Raw genomic sequence first — 8,704 nt, 5'->3', positions numbered from 1 at the left:
GTCTGGGCAGGAAAGTCTGTGAGACTCTCATCTCCGATTAACCACCAGAAAACCAGAAGTGGCACTGTGGCTCAACATGGTAGAGTGCTATCCTTGAGCTCAAGATCTCAAGGACAGTATTCAGGCCCAGGGTTCAAGTACCATGACCAACAAGAGAGAGAGAGAGAGAGAGAGAGAGAGAGAGAGAGAGAGAGAGAGAGAGAGAGAGAGAGAGAGAGAAGAAAGAAAGGCTGGAAAGGTGGTTTAGTGGAAGAGTGCTTTCCTTGGCCCTTGGACCACATCCCTTGGTCCTTTTCTCACTTTAGTTTTTTAATGGAGTCCCACAAGCTTTGCCTAGGGGACAGCCTCAGACGGAAGTCCTTCTACTCCCACTACCACAAAGCGTGGACTACACATGCATGCCACAACACGCAGCTTGTTTACTAAGATAAGACCCTCATAAACTTTTGCCCAAGCTGTCCTCAAACCATGATCCACTTCTCTCTGCTCCCAGAATAGCTGGAATTATAGACCTGCATCACCACCCCTGACCAAGTAATGACATTTGTGAAACCTTCAATGGCTCATATCACATATATCCTAGTACAGAAGCATCCTAAAAGTTAGAAGAACATGTTACACAACCTTCAGTTAAACAGGAGAGCTATGTTTTCATCCCAAAGCATCGCATGACAAAACCCTTGCTGTAGAATGACTAACTAGATGAAAAGACCACATTTCCTTTTTTTTCCCTAAGAAATGAATTGTTTATTCATTGATCCCCGAGTCTGAGAAAATTTACCAGGACATTGTCATGGGAAGACTCATAGTCTGAGATTTCACTTATGTGATCAATGTCTCCTTGCTCGTTGACTCAAGTCTGGCGTGAGGCCGCCTCAGCCTTCGTGTTCTGAATCATCGAGCAACTGGAACATCTTCCTCTGTCAACTCTCTTTGTCATCATGGAGAACAAAGGGAAAACACTGATTTCTTCATTGTGCTTGATACAATTAAAATCAGACCATACAAATGACTGCTTTTTGGATGTTTAACAATACAATGTCTGCCCCAACTAGATTCATTTCCTATTGCTGGTATTTAAAAAAAAAAAATCACTGGCCAGGCACCAGTTGGCTCATGCATGCCTGTAATCCCAGCTACTCAAAAGAATGAGACAGAGGATCATGGTTCAAAGCCAACTTGGGTAGGAAAGTCTGAGACTCTAAATTCCAATTAAGTACCTCCCAAACAAGCCAAAAGACAAGCTGTGGCTCAAGTGGTAGAGTGCTAGCCTCGAGCACAAAAGCTTGAGAGGGAGAGTGCTTAGACCCTGAGTCCAAAGTCCCAGTACCCACTACACACACACACACACACACATACACACACACACACACACACACACACATGCACACACACACACACGCTCAGCAAAACTTGATAACTGTAATTGATACAAATATAATTTTAGCTCTGGAGGTCAGCCTCTGAAATGGGTCTCACTGGGTAAAAACCAAACTATGGGCAAGACAGGGTTCCTTCTAGGAGCTGAACAGTTCCCTAGGTGTCTTTCTTGGCTTCTAGAAGCTGCTGGTTCTCCTCATCTTGTGACCACATCCATGGCCTTCAAAGCAAGCAAAGGCCAGCCAAGTCTCCCACCCATGAATCTGTTTAGGGACCCTGCTGAGTACATTGGGTAACCCAGAGAATCTAGCATAATCTCCCATCTCAAGGCCCATAACTCAACCACATCTTCAGAGTCTTTCTTTCAGGGTGAGGGGTCGTGTTCCAGGGACCGGAGGTGGACATATCTGGGAGCCCGTTATGGCCTCTACCACAGCAGGACCATTGGAAGCTTTCGAATGAGACAGCAATACCCACTGATGTCATGATCACATCAGCCTTCTCAATGACTCCTTCATGATTTCAACTCTTATTATTTTAGTCCTTTTAACAAAGTTGATAAGTCATTCCAGCAGGAGGAAATACCAACATTTTTCAAGGGATAGGAAAAAAAGATCAATAAAAATCCCATAATATAACTTACATTTATGGAAGTGTTAATGGGCCTGTGTGGTAACTGCAAGATAATGTCGTCGTTTTCTATTTTAAAGTAACAAATACAAATTCTCTTTGTTCTTTGGAAGAGCTGGAAGGGAGAATCAAAGCTCTGAAATATTAATCTTTATAAATGGAACAGCTCAGTATCCTCTATCCTCTGACCTGAAAGTCAAGCTGTGCTGAACCAGAGCCCCACCTACTCCTAAATTACCTGAGAGCACTGGTGAAAGGGTTAATTCTGAATTTTGATCCCCAAGGGAAACTGGATGGAGATAGAGGGTACTGTGTCTGGGCAGGGAAAGTAAACTGCAATAAAGAAAACTCTAAACACCTTTGACTTTTACGAAGCAAGCACATCTCCATCTCTCCTTGATATCCCTGGTGAATGCTCCATGTGGTGAACTCAGGTTCCTTTACCTTAGGCCCCAGCCTTCCCTTGGGTCTCAGCTGGTGAGAGTGAGGGGAGTTCTGAGAGAAGATCAACCACTTACTCAAGGGTTTAGGCCCATGGAAGTTGGCATCATGTTCTGGTGCTGGAGAAATTAGCCAACTGACCAGTTTCAACCCCAGAGGATACTGGGACTTGTGGTCCAGCTGTGTACCCATGAAGAAGAGGAGGTTGATTGTGGGCCCCCAGCTAGTCATTCAGAGAAAATGACCTGATCCTCTGATCACTGTGGATGAGACCACTTGATGGCCCCACATAACTGGGCTACTGTACTAAGCAGTAATCCTCAGTGGGCCAAAGTCAAGACTCCGGATCATCATGGAAGCTTTTTCCAACTCAGCTCTTCTGAGTTGGCCAATCTGATGGAGTACTTGGCAAACACGTTTCCAGTGAATCTCCAGGCTATTCTGCAATCCTTAAGACCTGCAGTCAGTGAGGCTGAGAAGGAGCCCTTTCTTTAGTTCCAGGCCTTCGTGGGAACCCTTGCAAATAGATCTACTCCAGCCTCAAGGCTAAACAGCTGATTTCTCTCTGGCATGTTGTGCGGGATGGAGGAGCAGTGTCCAGAACAAACTCTCAGGACTCTGGGTGCCTCTGGTCCACACACCAGGCTTCAGCTACTGGAGTTCCTAATGGAAAGGAAGAAAGGCCTGGAGTAGATGCAGACTCTTTCAGGGCACTTGAATCCTCAGTTGGCAACTCCCCCTTTACTGCCCCCTGGTTCCTCCCCTTCAACCATCTTTACTCCTTCCAGACTCTTCCCCATTTATCCTATAGCTCCTCCCCTTACTTCCCCTTAGCTCCTTCCCCTTACTCCTTGGCTCTTCCCTTTTTAATTCCCTCTTGGCTCCTCCCCTTGACACACTGGCTCCTCCCCTTTACTTCTTATTTCCCCCTTTCCCTTATGCCCCACTTGGCTCCTCCACCTGGCTCCTTCTTTCTCCCTAGCTCCAACCCCCCTCCCTAGTCTCTTGCTCTTTGGTAAGAGACATATTTCTGTTCCAAATATTAAGGTCTTATAACACTCAGTGAAAGATGAAATCTACAGCATTATCTTCAAACATCTTTTGGATGTAGCAAAAGCCTGACAGAAGCTTCTCCACAACCCTAGACCAAGGATCTCAGGACGGGAGAACTAAATTGTTCTCTCACTGGCATAAAAAAGGAGCTAAGGAGCCACACATTGTGACACACACCTAAAATCCCAGTTTCGTGAGCAGGGTGGGGAAGGAAGCTCAAGGTTCAACCCATCAAAAGCAGGAGACCCTATCTGAAAAGTAAAAGAAAAAGGACTGGACCTGCAGCCCAAGTGGCAGAGTGCTTGCCTAGCCAGCACAAGGTCCTGAGTTCAAACCCCAGTACTTCTCCCCACCACTTGGCTAGAGCCAAGAGATAGATTTCCTGGGTCTTTCCCACTTGTGGTTTTTAATACACTTTGCATCTGTATCATCTGCCCACATTCACCTGAATGCATTGGAAGGACTTTGAAATCCTTGTCCAAGGCCTTAATTTCCCAATAGAGGCAGACAGGCAAAAATTAACCTGTCCGAGGCCACAAGGCTAATACTCTTTCCATGTTTCTGGGCTTCCAGCCTGGGCTCAGAGGTTTCCCAAGAAGTCATATGGCCTCCAAGTTTTGTGGGAATCCGAGACAGGCCCAGCCCAGCCATGGCCGGGCCCTCCTGGCATCTGGGCCAAAGGACCATTGGCCCTGGGCCACTCTGGGTCACTTGACTTGACATTCTCCTACTCCCATCCCCAGCTGCTTACCTTGCAGAATGTCCTGTTTAATGTTTTATTCCTCCCGCTGTTCCATTATTGATTCAGCCCCTCGCTGCCTGGTCTGACCAAGTAAGTCGTGAGCCTCTGTGTAAAGTCAACTTCATCAAATATGCAGGAGTTGATGTTTACTCGTCTACACGCTACCTAGACGGTTTAAGTCGATGGTTCGTGGTTTCTGCGAGCCAAAAAGGGCACTGGCAGCCACGGGTTGGCATCTGGCTTCTCCGAAATGATGCTGAGTCTCCGAGGCTCTGGGGAACCCAGCACCCCCCGCAACCCCCCCTCCCCACAATCCTGGGGAGGCGCTGAGGAAGTAAGGAGGTTAGGAGTAGCTTTTTAAAACAAGTGCCTGTCCTGGGTTTAGAAACAAATTTTATGGTGCATTATCATGCTGCCATGGAAAATTTAATAAGACAGAGAATTGTATGATCATTTGCATCTTCAGAATAAAGCACATACTACACGCTATACTGGATTATGGAGATTAATAAGGCAAACAGGGTTCTTAATATTCATGGAACTGAAATCGCATGGTGTGTGTGTGTGTGTGTGTGTGTGTGTGTGTGCGTGTGTGTGTGCCAGTACTGAGGCTTCAACTGAGGGCCTTGAGTTTTTGCTTGGCTTTTGCCCGTTAACTCTGCCACTTGCGCTATAGCTCCATTGCCAGCTTTTTGGTAGTGAATAGGAGGCAAGGATCTCATAGACTTTTCTGCTCAGGCAGGCTTGGAACTGCTATCCTCATATCTCAACTTTTTGAGTAGCTAAGATTACAGTTATGAGCCAGCTGAAAGTGAATTTTTTTTTTGGCCAGTTCAGGAGCTTGAACTCAGAGCCTGATCACTGTCCTTGGGCATTCTCAAGGTTAGTACTGTACCACGTGAACCATAACACCACTTCTGGCTTTTTCTGTGTATTTGGTACAGAACAATCGAACCCAGGGCTTTGTGCATGCTAGGCAAACACTCTACCACTAGTCTATGCTTCCGGCCCCTGAAATTGTATTTTCAAAAGAATATCTGGTAGTCAAATGGAGATACTAGTAGTAAAATTAACACTTTCTATGTACTAGGTATAAGTTGTTTTGTTTTTTAATCTCATATGTAGTCCAGACTGTAGGAATGATCTTCTTGCCTCAGCCTTTCAAGTAGCTAGCACTGCAAGCACATACCACCACACCTGATTTGTACCCTGCAATTGTCCTAAACATATTACCTAGGAAATACTTCTATTTTCAAAGTTTTTTTTTATAAAGCCTGTATCTGTGTGTCAGGTACTAATATAGCCACAACATGTGTCTCAGACATAGACTGTTCCATGAGGCAGAGGGTTTGAGCTCTCTACCACACCCACTTTACAGATGAGGAAACTGAGCTGAAGAGGTAACACCACATCCTCAGATCAGAGGCAGGCAGCCTGGCTGCAGATCTTCCTGTTTGTCTCACCCTGCTGTCCCCTCTCTGCTCCATCTCCCTTTCCCCGCCTCCTCACCCCACTCTCCCAAACCCTGTTGACTCTAGGGGTGGCAAGACCCAGGCTGTCAGACTCCATCTGATGGATGGCCCCCCCTGGCCAGGCCTGGCTTCCAGCTCCCTTCACTCTGGGCCCAAATACAACATGATCTAGCTGCTCTGGCTGCTCTTCAGAAAACAACACACGGCGGGTGTGGAAAGAAATCGAATTAGAGTCCCTCGGAGCCCCCTCTTATTAAATCAGCCCCCTTTGAAGTGGAACCCAGCACATTAGAATAATTTAAATGCTGAGGAAGTGTCTTCTCGGTCCTGTGCTGAGACTTTCACAATTGCATTTATCCATGTCTCCCCACTGGGACAGACATGTCAGTGCTCCACGGCTCCTGCTTCAACTGTGGGCCTGGGAAGGCAGAGCCGCTGCCATGCCAGGCTGGGGGCTTTGGACAGATGTGGAGAGGTTTCTTACAACAGCCCAACCAAGGGCCCAAACCAGAGATGACACCCAGAGACAGTAGTGGATGGGAAACTCACAAAGTCAAGGCTCAATCCTATATGTGGACCAAATGGCCCAGAAAAAGATCTCCAAGGACAGGCTGGGAGGCCTGTCAGCAAACTACCTGGCTGCAGCCGGAAATCCTCACTTCCCATTTGCCCAGAGTCCCAAGATCGAGGCTTTAAAACTTCTTTCTGCTGGGTGCTGGTGGCTCCTGCCTGTAGTCCCAGCTATTTGGGAGGCTGAGATCAGAGCATGGATTCCCCACTCCAAGGCAGCCTTGGCAGGAAAGTCTATGCTAGAATGTGCGCTGAGGGCATCCTTTTCTTCTCCTGAGACCAAAGAGACCAGACCCCCCCCCAGCTCCCAATTCTGGAGTGATTGGGGACCCCCCCTCTGACATTCTTGCTTCAAAAGTCTCTCTTCTCCACCACCTCACCCATCAGCCCGTGCTCCCCACCACATCTCAACACTGGTCCCTTCCCTGCATCGTCTAGATGAGGACTCTGCCAGTGCTTTATTTCTCATGCATGCACTGTGTACAAAGCATGTACATCATCATCTCCGAAGCCAGCGGAGCCAGGCTGTCCATCTACCTTGAATCCAGTGTCCTCACAGCCTGTCCCTCTGTTCCTCCATCTCTGGCGATGAGGAGCTCTGCGTGCCAGCTAAGCCCTGTACACAGCCAGAGTCCCTGCCCTAGTCCTCCTCTTTTTGGCTCCTAGTACCCCCACTCTGGAGTAGATGCCCAGACCCTGGGGTCGTACCCCCAGCAACTGCTTCCCACACTGCAGACCCCAGACCATCTCCATGCCACCCCTCCTCCCGCAGACAAAACACTCCTGCCCATCTCCCCACTGTGTGCGCCGCCCCAGAGCTCAGGGCCTGGATGAGAGAAATGTCGAGAAGGAGCCACAGCATTCTTGGAGAGAATTGTGGTCAGGAAAATGGCTGCCTCTCAATGGTGCTTTATATTCACCCGAGCTCCCCTCTACTCTCCAAGTCACAGCCTGCCCCAAGGGGCAGGGGTGGAAAGAGCTGCCAGCAACCATGTTTTCCCAGTGACTTTTTAATCTCTGTTTCCTGAGATTCTAAGAAGAATGAATCCAAATAGCTGGTTCCCAGAAAAACATTTACACCCACGACCCCAAAATGGAATGAATCCAATCCCTGCATTAGCTGGCAGAGAACACTCCTGCTGTGCCATGCCAAGGTGGCAAAGGCGGGCAAGCCCAGCGACTTGCAGCAAAAGCAACCACAGGGTACAAACTGTGAGGCTGTAAGACTTCCTCCTGGCGGTTCATTCCTACTTGGTTAATAACCAGGCACTCTGTGCTCTGCTGTGGAACACAGAGGAAGAAAGGCCAGAGACTCGAGGCTCAGAGTTGTCTTTTCTGCCTGTCTGTTTGTTGTTGGTTTGTTTTGTGCAAGACCTGGTCTTGAACTCAGGGACCAGGCACTGTTCCTTAGAGTTTTTTTTATTTGTTTTTGCTTAAGGCTAGTGGTGCTCTACCACTTGAGCCACACCTCCACTTCCAGCTTTTTTGGTGATTCCTTGGAGATAGGAGTCTCATGGCCTTCCCGGCATGGACTGGATTTGAACTAGGATCCTCAGATCTCAGCCTCCCGAACAGCTAGCCACCATCATCCGTTCTTTGGAATCAGGTTCCACGGAGCCCTCTCTGGATGGCAGCCCAGAACACTTAGCTGTTGGAGGACTCCTGAAGTGGACATGCCAGAAGCTTGGGGGACACACAGGCTAGGGTGAAGTCCTGGCTGTGCCACTTGGCAATTTTGGAGAAATCATTGCCCATCCAGCTCAGCGCCTGCCTCTAAAATGGGAATGACAGGAGCAGGATTCATCATGACTGCTTTGCAAATGACTTGCTGAGCACAGGAAGCCTTGGCTGTTGATGTCTCTGCCCCAGGGTTACGACCATCCATTATACAGAAAGGAGTGCCGAGGCTCAGAGGGAAAGACAGTGGAGGGGTGGCAGAGGGAAACGCATCTCTCAGGCTCCACCCTCTGAAGTTTCTGTTCAGCAATGGTCCATCTATGGTGTGAATTTGGACACAAGAACCAAAAGGAAACTGGGCACAGTGTCCACGCCTATGGTCCTAGTTAGTCAGGAGGCTAAGATCTGAGGATCGTGGTTCAAAGCCTCTCCTGCCTGGGAAGAAAAGTCCGTGAGACTTTTTTCTTATTTTGTGGGTCATGGGGCTTGAACTTGGCTTGGGAGCTGTCCCTAAGCAATTCAGCTCAAGGCTACCACCCTACCACTGGACCTGGGCATTGTCCCTGAGCTCCTCAGCTTAAGGCTACTGCCCTACCCTTGAGCCAAGCCCCACTTCCCGTTTTCTAGAGGTTAACTGGAGATAAGAGTCTCATGGACTTCTCTGCCCAGGCTGGCTTTGAACCTTGATCCTCAGATTTCAGCCTCCTGAGTAGCTAGGATTACAGGTGTGAGCCACCAC

Source organism: Megascapheus bottae, chromosome 6 (genome assembly GCF_031878675.1).
Source record: "Megascapheus bottae isolate mThoBot1 chromosome 6, mThoBot2.hap1, whole genome shotgun sequence".
NCBI classification, from domain to species: Eukaryota; Metazoa; Chordata; class Mammalia; order Rodentia; family Geomyidae; genus Megascapheus; species Megascapheus bottae.
The sequence above is the reverse complement of the archived record's forward strand: the minus strand, read 5'-3'. Positions refer to the sequence as shown.